The following is a 14,741-nucleotide window of genomic DNA, read 5'->3' as shown; positions in this document are numbered from 1 at the left end:
GGCTAATTGCAGCTCTGCATTCTGGGAAATGCAGGGGGTGTCCCAGCCATTGAAACCAAGTCTTAATTTGGACCCGCTTTCCCTCCTTATTAAACTGTTGGCAATTTGGTACATGAGAGGGCTGCTCCTGCGAGCAAGAGACACGGCCCCCTCTCGATCCTCTTATACTACAAAGCTTGCATTTTTCATAGTGGATTAGCAAGTCTAGACATCTTATAAAATGTCAATGAACGTATGGATCTTCAGTGTATATTTCTCAGGAGAGCTCTGCTTGTTTGCAGTGCCGCTCTCTCAGCCCGATCAATACAGCCACAACAGCCTTTTGCATTTTCTGCCAGAAAACAGAACCCTGCTCGTTGGATTTGTTATTTTTTTCAGTTAATCAAATAGTGGAGGTAGAGGAAGCAGAGGGTGGGCAGGAAGTTGGGCCGTATGCTGAGCACCCAGGGAAGTTGTGAATAAAGTGTTTTATTTTAATTATTATTACTAACCACAGAGGCACGATAAGAATTATCAGGAGAAAAATCACACCTCAGGGGCGAGACAAGGACTGGGGAAGAGAAGGGAAAGGAGGAGCAGCTGAGTGAGAGAGCCCCCATGGGATGTGATTATCTCCTGATAACAACATCCCCAGACTTATTGCTATTATGAAATTTCATTTTTCCATTTTTTTTAATATACATATATAAATTATTTAGGTTAAGTATTTCAATTCCCTGCAAACCACGAGTTTGCATTAAAATGCTTCAACTGTGAGATTCCCAGGTATATTAATTTCCAGTCTTTGAGGATGTTGAGCAGTCCATCAGAATAAACTCTTCATCCTCAGCTGTTTTATGATATTACTACAATGTATTTTATTTGGGGAATGGTGAGTGGAACAAGTTTTCGGAGAAATAGAATTGTTTGGGTTCCATTTGGCTGCTGGAGGGGAAAACGCCACAAAAAATGACTCTGGCTTTTCAGTAAGGCATCCTGATTTCTTCTTATTATTTTTCCCCCAGCACAGTTCTATTTCTTCTCTCCTTTTTAGAAGTCCCAAGGCCCCTCCCTATCTACTCTAATAACAGAAAGGGGGGATTGAAAGGGTTTATGCTGTTACTGAAATCAATTTCACAATTTCATTTGTGATTTACAAATTTTTAGTGCTGAAAGAGACTTTAAAAATCCACCTAATTTTTTGTTAGACTGGTTCAAATTATCTTTGTTATTTCTTATTTCCTTTTAATTTTTCCAGAAGCTTTTATTTCTATTCAAGGCTCTGACTGCAGGTCACAGATGTCATTTTTGGTTGAAGTTCATAGAATCAACAAATGGTTGGGCTGGAAGGGACCTTAAGGATTGTCTCATTTCAGCCCCCTGCCAGGGGAAGGGGCACCTTGCATTAGACCAGATATTCCAGGAATCACTGCAAATCACAGGGATCACTTTGCTTATTGGGTCAGCCTTAAAGTGCTTTGGATGTAGTGAAAAACTCTGTAGCAACTTTAACATGAGAGCTTGATGTCAATAACATGAGGTGATGATTATTTTTCTCCCTTACGCATTAAGTTCAAAAATTCTTTTAATAATTTCTTTGTTTGTTCGGTTTATTTTTTTTTTAATCCCAAAAATTCAATATCAGGGAAAACACTGAGAACTTTAATGTGGCCAAAACCTCTGGTTCACAGAACACCCAAGATGCTGCTCAGGATCAAGTGAGCTAAATCTTTTCCAATAGAGTTTGGCATTCTCTTTTTTCTTTTCTTGTCCAATGTTCTTTGAGCTATTCCCTTTGCCAGAATATTCCCTACGGAATTATTTGGGAAACCTACAGAAAGATTTGGGGGAAGTATTATACTAGGCCAACACAGAGTTTAGGGGAATTTTAAGCCAGTATAAAAAGACATTTAATACCCTTAGATCTATGGTTATGGTTTTGATATTGTCTCCTTTCTGTTTCATATCAGAATGAGTGAGAGCCTGGGAGTGTCATATTCTGCTCCAGTTTGCTGTCTGATAGTGCTTCGACAATTATGTTTTGCTATGAAATGATTTGCAAAAGGGAAAATTCAGACTTGGAAAGACAAATTCTACACTCTGAGGAAGACAATATTGATTCTTACTTCTGTTTCTGCATTTGCAGTAATTTCACTGCTTGATTTGTGTGTTGTTTTGATGTTTTTTATCTCTGCTGACATCTCTGGAGCAACGCCTGATACACATTTGTTCAGAAAAAATCCCAATCAGCCCTGCAGAATTTATCTAATTGTTCCCCTTCACTAATGTAGCACTCAGGCATAAAAAGTGAACTGAAGACAATGTTTCCTAGGCTTTTTAAATCAACTTGAATCATTTTCTGAGAAAGGAACCCAACTCTAGTCCACCTTCAGTTAAATGAACACTTTCTTTCAGCTGTAGAGATCACAATACAATTGCAACCTATGGACTCACTGATCTTAGTTGCTCTGACATCACTAAGAAAATCTTATACCACTAAAAAGTAAAGATTATACTACAGATCCTCATCTTACATAACCTTCTTTAGCTCAGTAGAAATCAATGGAATCATATTTATCCAGTCCCTGCTGATGCTCTAGCTCAGGATCAGCATCACAAGCCTGATGGGGTATATATAGACAAAAAGAAATAAAAGTTAAAAATAAATAAACAAATATATACATACACAAATATGTGTATATGTACACATTTAAATGTATATGCTCAGGAATAAAGTTGCAGAAAATTCAAGATTTCAGGAAACTCTTTAATTTTGTATATGGCTTCTGGAATCCAGTCTGGGTGAGTACTCTCAGAGCAGTCACCCCTCTGCCTGTGAGCCTCAGAGAGTTTTGCAGCAGAAGGCAGATACAAGGATGCTTTGCTGTTTCCAAGCTCTAGGTGACCTGCTCTGATTTGTTCCACCTAGTGCTGAATCACTGAAGGTTCTTGTTTAAAAAGGAAGCAATAAGGTTTAGAAAAAAACAACTTGAAAACCTTGAGGGTTCTATGCAAATTTTATTGTAACAGATTTTGGAACATGATGTTGTTTTGGTAGAAGCCCTAGCAGAGACACCAAACAGGTACATACTCAAATATCACAGAATCATTTTAGTTGGACAAGACCTGTGAGATCGAGTCCAAACTTTAAAAGTTGGAGTAAAGTAAGTATTAGAGTGCTATTATTTTAAGTATTTGATGGATATGCAAACATTTTGCTTTTTTAGAGCACATAAGCACTCAGTCCAAGCACCACTAAAATACTTGGTATAATTTTGCCTCTAAGAAAAGTGTTTCAAGTCAGTTTGAAGCTGGACAGAGGAATGTTGTGATCATAAACTGCTTTCCTTAAGAAGGTGCAGCTAATTTTCAGAAGAGAGGGATGCACTACACAGAGTTCAAAGGAAAAAAACAGAACTGATCCTTGGGTTGGAAAGCAAGCTCTGCAATATCAGGCTTAAGGAGCTCAGCTCAGATTATCAAAGGGAGAGGGGAGAGGTGAGTTGATCACTGTGTAAGGTACTTAGAAATGTTTGATAGAACATTTTCATCCCTGCTAACAAGGGCATAACAACATCCAATGTCTGGAAGATGAAGTTTACATAAACAAAGTTTATTTAAATAAGATGGAATTCTCCAGCACTGAGAGGATGTGCCTTATTGGCACCTGACCAATGCAGATGCACTTGGCTTTTGGATTCTTTTGTAAGTGTAATTTGATTTCTGTTTACCCATATATTTTGATTTAGGTGTTGAAATAATTATTTGGTCTGTGTCTGCAGCAGCAGCAGGAAGAATCCAAATACCTCATTTCAAGAACCTGGAAGTAATCCATGGTGATATGTCTTTTGCACATTCAGGAACAGCACAGTCTATATTTAGGCAATGCTTACAATTCCAATTCATGTTTCTGAATTTTAGCCTGATAATTGTTGTGAAAGAATTTTTTTTCAGGGAATATCTTGGCTGTTGATGATTTCCCTTCTACTAAAATGTAATATGTTGTTTGCAACTGGAAATGGCTTATAAAATAAAAATTTATTTTGATCCCTGTTCTCTATGTAGTTGCCATCTACACCGAGCTGGATGTTTTGAGTGAGATTTGTTCAGTCCTTATCAGTTCTTCAAGGATCTGACCTCCCTCAAGTCTATGGGGTTTTTTAGCACTTAAACTCTTCTCCCAACACATTTTGTCTTCCGCCTGTCTGTGTTGAATTTCATCTGCCATTGTGTTGCCCAATTACCTACAGCAGTTTAGTTAGGTCCACCTGGAGTTCCCACCAATCCTCTTGGGCCTGGATAACCTAAATAATTTTATGTCTGTGTCATAATAGCCATAAAATAATTCTGTGTCAAAACAATTTTGTAAATTGGTGTTTCAACATTTGTCCTGAGTGCAGCTGAACAAAACCCTTTGTGTATAGCTGCAGTCTTTGCGCCTCAAGGACTCCCCTATTATACACCTGTTCTTGACAGATTGAGGCCTAAAACAGGAGAGCTTAGTCACATATTAACCAGCAGGAAGAAAGTCTCTCCTTTTTATTAATGCCTGCCTACCAGTTCAGTGTTTGGAATTCAGTCCTACCTATAAATCAACATCAGAGACTACAACCCAGTGTGTTCAAGAGCTTTGTTTAAACATCAAAAGAAGAACACAGACAAGCGCTATGGTAGAAATATAACTAATCACTTGCAAATACATCTTTCCTGTCAGTAGGAGCTTAACTTTTTTGTTTAATGTTACTGCAGGAAAATGCACTTATTTACAGTCTATCTATTTTCTTTAAAGCAATAGACAGGTTTGCTATGAAAAATGATCATATTTATTACTGCAATAACACAAAGAGGATTTTAGAAGTGTTCAGTTGCAGGAAGATTTATGGAATCTTGGGAATTTCAAGGCTTCAAAGTGTATAATAAGAACAGGAATTACTGCGATCACTGAACATGTTTGGCCAGCCCATCACTTGATAAAACAAAAATGTACTAAAGAGAAGAAAAACATGTAGTGCTTTTGCTTGTTTGTTGACTAGTAATGAACACAACATGATTGCATGTGGCACATTGATTAGATCAAATTAACTTCACTCTCTTCTCCTGGCTTTCTTAGCTCGTAGGGGACTCCACTAGGATTTAGCCATAGTGTGCAGAAAATCCTAGAATCTATAGACCATTCCCTTTAATTTGAATGCTGCAGATTATGGATAAAAGATTGGTCACTTCTAGGATTTACAACTTCAAAGGAAAGGAAAATAAAGAGAGACACAGAGGGGAAAAATACAAACAAAGAGCTCCTGTGAGAAAGAAGTGGAAATACAGACTCCTACAAGATGAGGGGTTGGGTTCAATAGAGCTCCTGAATCTGATTTTCCACTTACTCATAAAAACTACACTGAACTCAATGGTATTACTCCTTTTTTACACATTGGGAAGAGAAAGCAGAATCAACCCCATTTTTTACTGTAGCATAGCTCATTGCCAGCAAACACTAAAAAAAAAATAAAGATCACAACATTCCTGGTTTGCTTTCATCTTTTGGGCTTGATGGTGTTTCAGTCAATACAAGTTTGTCATTGATCAGCAGCACGCGCTTCAGCAGTGGGATCAGGACCTCTGTATCCCTTGTAATCTGTTTTGTAGATAACAAAAAGTGCTCTTCCCAAAGGTGTGGGTTTTAATGCAAAAATAAATGTTTAAAAAATGCTATTAAATTGGGTATAGGACCTTGCTTCAGATGATAAAAGTTTTCTTAGCTCTGCCCAGATACAGACCTTCCACTGGGGTTGGTCAGCTCCAGAGTATTCAGCCCCAAGTGGGAAACTCTGGATTGCATTGCAGTGCACTGCCTACCTTGGAATCCAAGATTTCACCATCTGTTGTGGTTTAACCCCTGCAGGAAACTGCTCACTCACCTCCCCCTGGTTCAAAGAGAGAGAGAATCAGAGGGGTAAAAATGACACATCTTGTCTGACAAGACAGTTTTATAGGTAAAGTAAAATCTGTGGGAAAAGACAAAGCAAAATAAGGAATTCATTCCCCACTTTCTGTGTTCAGCCACATCCAGGAAAACAAGACTCCATCATGTGTAATGTCTGCTTGAGAAGGCAAATGCCATAAAGCTGAACATTGCCCACCCTTACTCCTTCTTCCCAGCAGCTTTTATTGCCAATCATGACAGCATCTGGAATATCCCTTTGGTCAGTTGGGGTCATCTTTGCCCCTTTCAACTCCTTATGCTCCTTCCTGGTGGGTGGGGTGAGGAACAGAAAGACCCTGACTCTTTGTAAGCTCTGTTTAGCAACAGCAAAATATCCCTGTGTTAACAACATGATTTCCAGCACAAAACCCAAACACAGCCCCAGCTGCTGTGAAGAACTTCACCCCAGCCAAAAGCAGCCCAGCCCATCCCTTGTGCTCGGGGCAGACACAGCCAACAGCCCTGTGGAGACACAGCACAGGTGCCACAGGACATGATGGAGCTGCCTCCCCTCTCCCCATGGCACAGCCATTCATTCCTTCCCTCCATCTCACTTTTGGCCTCAGTAGATGTATTCCTACTATCCCTCTGGGGTTTGTGTCACTCAGTTTGGGCCTCTCACTTCAGCCCCACTATGAGGCAAGAGCACTGGATCCTTTTTAGGGGCTTTTTCACCACCTAAAGGAGAAATGGAGCCCAAATGTTGATGGCAGAAACCCCAAATTCCCCTTGAACTCAAGGCAAGGATTTCAGAGAGAGCTGCACAGCTGAACTAGGCAACAGCCATGTTCCTAAATTTGAAGCTATGAAGTAGTTTATGTTTTCTATTCTCTAATTTATTTTTCAGGGGTTTTTTTTCTACTTTTTCCTACATTTTTCTGTCCATTCTTAATACCATCAGGTAACAGAGGTCTCTTCTTGCGGTCACTAATTTCTGACTCCTCATATCCTTCCACCTCTGCTCCTCTGTGCATCTCAAAAATGAACTGAAAAGCAAAATTATGACCTTCTGAGGTCCTTTATTTCCCAATTTGAGTTTTTTCTAGCATTTTGGCCTAGTAGCTGTTTATTCCCTGTTCCTGTAGACCACTTCAGGCTCCAATTTAAATGAAAGCTGCCCTGACAAATAAGACTGCCATGAATTGCCCCTGTCCTAATGTGAGCTACAGTGCTTTCATTTCCTGGAGTGCTAATGGTAAAAACACAGCACCAGTGAGCATCACAGGCTGTACAATGCATTATAAATAAAGGTACATGCACTACAGTATTCAAGATAAAAGGTATTAAGCTTACTGTAGGGGTACTGTAAAATTTAGTGCTCTGTAGAATATGCTAGTAGTCCCTAAAACAGCAGTCAGATACTCACAAAGACAAAGCAAATGCAGGAAAGAAACTGTCAATAGCACAAGCTCTAGAAACCTTCAAAGGGTTCAGGTCTGATCTATTTGTTCTTGTTCAGTTACACTTTTTTTTTTTTTTTTTTTTTTTTTTTTTTTTTTTTTGTGAGCTGCTCCATTGAAATCATGGCGGAAAAAAAAGAAGTATTGTGCAATGTGGAAAAAGTCAGCACCTGCAAACTCTGCAAAAAAGGTCTTGCCAAAACTGTGCTGCTTGAGCTGGGGAAGGGTCTGGAGCACAGGTGTGATGAGGAGAGGCTGAGGGAGCTGGAAAGGGGCTCAGCCTGGAGAAAAGGAGGCTCAGGGGGATCTTCTGGCTCTGCACAACTTCCTGGCAGGTGGGGCAGCCAGGTGGGATTGAGCTCTTCTTCCAGGTGCCAAGTGACAGGACAGGAGGAAATGGCCTCAAGTGGTATGAGGAGAAGTTTAGATTGGATAATCTCATTACATGTGTGGGGTTTTACTGCAGAAAACAAAGTCCAGATGCAGAGAACTTTTCTTCCAACAAATATAATTTGTTATTGGTCTCTGATGTTCAGGTCCATAACTCTAGTTACATGAACAAAGCACTTGCATTTGAATTCCCATCCATGTGATAGAATTAGGTTTTGCCAAAATATCAAGAGTTGCTGATCACTGTCTGGACCCTTATATGCCATTATTTAACTCCAAATTTCCTTTAAGTTACTGGGAAATCTGCTATGTGCTCTGCAGTACTCTGCACCCCTCCTGTCATGCCATTAAATCTTCAGGCCTATTCAGATGTATTATTCATACACTCATTGCTTCCAAATACAGAATATCAGATATAACTCAGCTGGGCCTCCATCCTGCAAAAAAATATACCTGTGTTATTCTCAGCATCCAAGTAGAAAGAAAAGCTGGAGAGAGTCCTTAGTCTTAAATTGTGCATACCTGCTTGTAGGATCATGGCTACTGTCAGTAAGGGCTGAAATAGCAAAGTATCTTGGTCTAATTTATCACTTTATTATTCCCTTTAAAAATGTAAGTTGGTTTTAAAATAAAGCATCCTTCTGAAGTGGAAAGTTCAAACATTTAACTTGAAAAAGAAAAGTCTATGTCAAGTCATTTAAATGTTTCATCTTTTCTAAAGCTCTATTTCAATGAAACTATTAAAAATGTGATTGAATTTGGGTGTATTTTTTCTCCTTCCAGGAAAATGCAGAACTGAATAGCTCCTGCCTCTGGACTGCTCCACTACAAACTTGTGCAAAGTCCAGGGGTTTATAATAGGAAAATAAATATAAAATAAGGGCAAAAATAGGCTAAGTGAGCCCACCCATCCTAGCACAGTGGGGTTCAGTGTTACTTGAGAGCCCTCAGGACATCCAGGTCACCCAGAAGGATGACCAAGTGTGAAATGGGGTTACAGATACCTGTTCCCTTCAGCAGCTGGCATTTCAAGAGTTATTAAACATCCCTGAGCTGTGGCCAGCACAGGTACATGACCATCCCTGTATTGGTTAACAATACTCATCTTGCAGAGAATAATCTGGTCATGAGTCATGGAATGGGATCATTTAGGCTGGAAAAACCCTTAAAGATCATTGAGTTCCCATAGATGTGGGCATTAGATCACCTGCTGGGAAGGACCCACGTTCAAAGTGAAGGTTTCCATTAATTTGTACTCCCTGGATGCTTGACCACCACTGTCTCCAGCCCATTCTCCAGATCCCACTGGCTTTTAGCTAAAAGAAACAGTGCCAGGGAGGTCACACAGTGGAAGAAGTGTTTGAAAACTGAGGTGGAATTCTGTAGAATTGAATAAATACAGAGCATTCCCAAAGCATGGGACGTGACAGACCTGAGCATTGATCCTCAAAGCTGGGGAGAAAGGATGGAGCTCCAAATCATTGATAGCTTTCAGCAGTAAAGCAAAAAAAGAAATGTGCATATATACATGTATGCATATATACACTGTGCCTCGATTTAAATGATTAAGGGAAATCTATGTCCTTGGAGTTTTCCAATAGCCAGTTCAGGAGCTGTGAGCTAAACATGCTTCCAATGGCTTGTGTGCAGTGAGCCAAGCTCCAGCTGAAAGCTCTGTGCTCAGACACTGATCAGATTAAGGACCTGCACCACTCCAGCTGGAGCCCTTCGAGTGCAGACAGCGTGTTCAGAGGCAGAGGCCACTTGAACAATATGTGCCTGTGCATAAATCCACCTCCCACTTGTGCCTGGCCATGGGGCAATTGCCCATCCATTGAGAGCAGGGCATTCCTGCCACTCCAATTAGCTCCTGCCCCTGCAGCCCTGGAGCTCTCTGGATGCTGGAAGGGAGGTGCTGGTTTTGTGTGAATCAGAGCTGATGGTGCAGAGGGCTTTGGGAAATAATCAATTACTGTGTTAGAGCAGCGCCTGGTGCTGATGGAGATCTCTGCTGACAAAAGCTCTGCCCTCGCAAGGTGCTCAGAGCTGGGTCCTCACTTTTCACACCTTTCAGGACAGGGCATCCTGATGCAAACAGAGCCAGCAGAGGCTTCAGCTGATCTGGCCTTCAGTGCAAATCCCTCGATTTACTCTGGTGATAGCAGGACTTGGCATCACGACCTGAAGTTGACTTTTTTGGAAATGACCTGGGCACAACATGCTTTGATAGACTCTGTTATAAGGAAAGCTATGCAATTGCTCATAAGCAATTAATTGTCTTTTTATGCAGATTTAGCCATTATTATAGTTTTCCTTGGTTTTGTTTTAATTGCTGATGATTCTCTTATTTGTGTTTCTTTAGCCGAACTCGCTGATTGGAATATAAGGGCACCCTTGAGAGGCTTTTGAAACAAAATCCGCAGTGGAGCAACAACAATTCAGCCCTGAGCCCTCTCCCATTAGTGACAATAAGCAGCAGCTAATCCTGAGCAGCACTAAAGGAGGCTTGAGCTCGCAGGCTGTCACATCCTCTCCCGTGCTCTCCAGGAGAAGGCGTGGATTGGGATAACAGCACAGCGCATCTCCTCCTAGTGGCAACGCAAGGGACATGGCGAATTCACGGGATTCTACCACTGTGACAGGATGTCATTTCAATTGCCTTATTAACCATATGAAAAAATATATCACAACAGCGAGAAAACTTCTCAGTTATCTATATCTTACCCCTAAGGCTATTGTCATGAGCCACTGGCATACTAAGGGAAGAGTACTAATTCAGTTGTCAGCTGCCTTGCCTATTAAACAGGAGGGAAAAAAATACCAGCAACAAAATTGAAACAAGTAATAAGGGTAAGAGAAAGGTCTGGATACCCTTGTCCACTCGATTTCTTGAATTAAACAAATACAATTACTTCTCCTGTTTGCCCTGTCACATAGCATTGTACTGGGAGTATCATGCTGCCTTCTAATTGAGTATTTTCTCTGCTTAAAATGGTACATGGATTGCACTTTAAAAACGTAAGTGCTGGAATATTATACTCCAAGTTCATGACCTGCATTGTAAACCATAAGAGGATGAGCAATGATCAGCTGAACTAAAACATGTTCAGGGGCTGGAAAGAGCAGGCTCACTGCTGAGGATTAAGGAAATCTGTTGGTTTCTCTGTAGATAATCTGGGTTGTTTGATTAACCATAGACAAACTCTTCATGGCAGCAGGTGATCAGTCTCCAGGTGCTTGTTCTACAGAGATCAGAGAGTTTTCTATGAAAAAGGCAATGAGATGATTGTCTGTGTCCCTGCTCTTTGCAGGGGCACTGCAGACAGGGCTCAGTTTCCTTATTCCAGTGTCACTTGGGAGGACTCTGCAGCTCCATAAGGACACAGGTCTGCAAACCCAGTGCCAGACCAGACTACTCTGTGCACATGCCACAAGATGCCTCAAATGCCCCTACATGACCATATTTAATCACCTGAGACCTACCATAAAACCGAAATGTTAATATTAGAGACTGGCACTGTTTCACTCCAGTTTAGGAGCACCATGCTGGTGTCAGTAGTGCTGGAGGAGATGTAAATCTTAAAAGTTTTATTTTCAGAAGATATAAAATATTTTCTTCACAATTTTGGTGGCTAATATGATTTGAGAATTTGGGGAAGGTTCATTTTAAGACTAAGCCACCCAGTGTGCAATGCATCTGCTGAGCCAAGAGCAACTATGGATATCAGAAATGTCTTGGAATATTTGTCCAGAGAAGCTGTGGCTGCCCCATCCCTGGAAGTGTTCAAGGCTAAGCTGGATGGGACTTGGAACAACCTGGTCTAGTGGAAGGTGTCCCTGCTCATGGCAGAGGAGGTGGAACAAAATATTTAAGCTCTCTTCCAACACAAGCTGTTCCATGATTCCATGATCCCTCCTTGCCTTGTGTCACATCTCCAGAAGGATTCAGGAATCCTGTAAGTTCATGGTCCATAGGCTCAGGCAGCTGAGACATGTGCTGCCTCCCCATCTTCTTCTCTGAACCCACTTTGCCACCACCTTCACTGTATTTTGTCATTTGCACTTCTGCCAAGGATATGTGCAATTCTACAGCTTTATTTTCTTGGGGTGACTACAAATTAGGGGTAAATAGTCCTTCCAGAAGACAGAATAAGGTCATTCCATGCCTACAGCAAAGGGGAACTATTTCTAGTGATGTGAGCAGGACTTCTGTTCTTTCCTAGGTAGCAGCTACCTGCAGAAGGGGCACTGTAAGTTATGCAGGATGGTAAGTGGGGGAGGAAGATGTTCCAGTGAAGGTTGTTGAGTCTGTAACCATCAGAGAGATATTAATCATAGTCCAGCTGTGGAAAGAAGATATTCTTTCTCCAGATAGAGACATCTGCACCTTGAGCAGAGAGAAGAGGCACAGATGACTTCCAGACATCACTTCAGTCTCAACCATTCTCTGATGGAGCAGCAGCTGGTTTGGAGGCCTCTGGCAGGAACTCAGCTCAAGGCTCTTGTACCTTCTTCACTACCTGAATCCTATAAAGTCCCATTTTTACTGCAATTCTCTGCACCATATGTCCCTTTGTTCATTTCTTTGCAAGATGTTTTGGGTCCATCAATCATCACAGAGCAGAGACCCCTCTGTCATGACCCAGCTGGTGTTCCCAGGGCACACCTTGACAGGAGAAATCAGGATAGTCCCTGCTGCAGCTGGCCCAGGGGCAGAGAAAAGGCCCTCACACAGTTTGTCCCATCAGTAGGAATGCCATAACAAATAAAAATATGGCACACATCCCAGCTGCTGGATTGGAGCTATTGGGAGGGAGGATAATTGGTATTTCCAGGGAGCAGGAAGCCAGGCTGGATGGTTCTGTTCACATTATAGCATGGTAATGTCCTTATCATTCAGAGTACTGATACCCAGTAACATCAGCCTGAACAAACTCAGAGCTGTGAAAATAAGTTTAAAACCTCTCCATGGAGATATTTCACTGTATTGTTCTTAGTATTCATGAGGGGAAATATTTATTTGGGTGAAAACATAGACCCAGTTCCTTTCAGTAAATTAGTAACAGACAATGCAGAGCCAAAAGGGTATCTTTTTTCTCCTTTTTTAAAAAAATTTTATTTGTAGCAAGCCTTCAGCAATATGTAATTAGATCTTTCATGCTGAGAGAAACAAAAAAAAAAGAGAAAGAGAGGGAGAGGGAGACCCATATTTCTGCAAAATCATTAGTACTTCTGGCAGCAGAATGCTGGATCCTCTGCTGGTGTAAACTGGAGGCAGTGGAGGCAACAGGGAGATGCTGATTGACACCATGGATATCATTCCCACAGGACCCCAGTCTGGAGCAGCAGCAAGGGGTGTATTAGATCAGACATTAAAATGTCTGAGAAGAAGATGGAGATGAGATACATGAGAGGGAGAGCAGAGCAGGGTGTGAACTTGGGGATTCCTGGAGAAATCAGGCCTGTGGAAAGGCAGGAGAAAATGGAGAGGAAGGGAAGGACTGAGAAATTTGATCTCATAAAAGCCTGCTGGAAATCTAAATGAAGGGGCAGGAGAGACAGGAGTGCACTGAAAGAGGAAATTTAATTTTTCAAGCTACTCAGATTTTAATAATGAGTGCTTGAAAGAATACTGAGGAGAGAAATTATTTTAAGCCTTCCAATAATCAATTCCTGAACAGATCAGTTAATTTAACAAGCTATCAATAGACTTGGGTAAAAGACCCTTTTTATATTTATTGCACTCATACAGTATCTTCTGGCAGTTCTGGTTTTATCCATAAAACTGAGTCAGAAAAAAAAAGTCCAACAATCTCTCTGAACCTCCCAAGGGGGACAAAGAAGGCATGCTGAAATCTTTGGGGGGAAATTGGTCATTGACTCCACTGTTGCTGAAGCATGTCTGATATCTACATATTTATATAGATATTTATCTCCAGAATAGTATGTGAGGCAGGACCATTGGACTGTCCCATGCCCTGGAACTCAGTGAAAGTTGAGTGAATTAATCCTGTCCTGGGTTTATTAATGCTCTCTGCATTTTTCATGACAAAGGCTCATCCACAGCCAGGTGTTAATGAAATGCTCCAGTTTCTGTACAACAGAACCATCACTGTTTATTTCTGTTTCTTCAGGACAAACTGCTTACTTGGTACCATTCCCAGGAGAGTTGGATTAATTTGTATTGTCTTTCATCTCTGTCCCTGTGCTTTGCTTCACACTTCACTGAGGCTTCAGTAGAATAAGTACTTTTCTTTCAAGACAGGGCTCTGCAGCTTGCAGGGAGCTGCAGTATCCCAAGACTGCTAAAACTGTCCTTGACCAGTTGATTTGGTATTCTTTTACTAGGATCTTGTAAAAGATAATCCTTCACCCCAGTTAGTCATCTGGATTTTCTGCCATGGTCCGTGGAGGCAAATCTCTCCAGAGGGTGTTTCATCTTCCTGTTGATATTCCAGTTTTTCAGTGTGTCTCAGGCCCTTCTATATTTCCCTCATGGTTAAAATCCTTGTTTTTCAGGGGTGAAAAGGGAATTTTGCTTTCAAGAAGTCACACACACATTTACTTCCCAGCCTACACAAGCCTGGAATACCCAGTTCCCACTTTGAACTCTTCCCATGTACAAGCTGCAGTCTGTGTTCTCTAAACATCCTTCTGGATTTTCTACAAGTAAACTATTTCTGCATATCAAACTATCAGTCCCTCTGTCCATCTGGCTCATTCATCTTCTTCCCAGCTTATATTTTGGGGTGGGTTCTTTTTGCTGTTGCATCCCTGTGCTTTTCTCAGGGAAAAAAAAAACACCAAGCCAAACTGCCTGCAGGTTAAATTGCCTGCAATACTTGGGTGAACAACAGGTCTGAGAACACATGGAAAACATTTTTTGCTTAAAAATATCGAGCGAATGTCTGTGGGAAAATTCTGCTGGTGTGACCATCTGTGTATTGACATATGCTTGCTGTGGAAGGCTGAATCCAGCATTCAGGGCTTCAGTG

This window comes from Catharus ustulatus, chromosome 3 (genome assembly GCF_009819885.2).
Source record: "Catharus ustulatus isolate bCatUst1 chromosome 3, bCatUst1.pri.v2, whole genome shotgun sequence".
NCBI classification, from domain to species: Eukaryota; Metazoa; Chordata; class Aves; order Passeriformes; family Turdidae; genus Catharus; species Catharus ustulatus.
The sequence above is the reverse complement of the archived record's forward strand: the minus strand, read 5'-3'. Positions refer to the sequence as shown.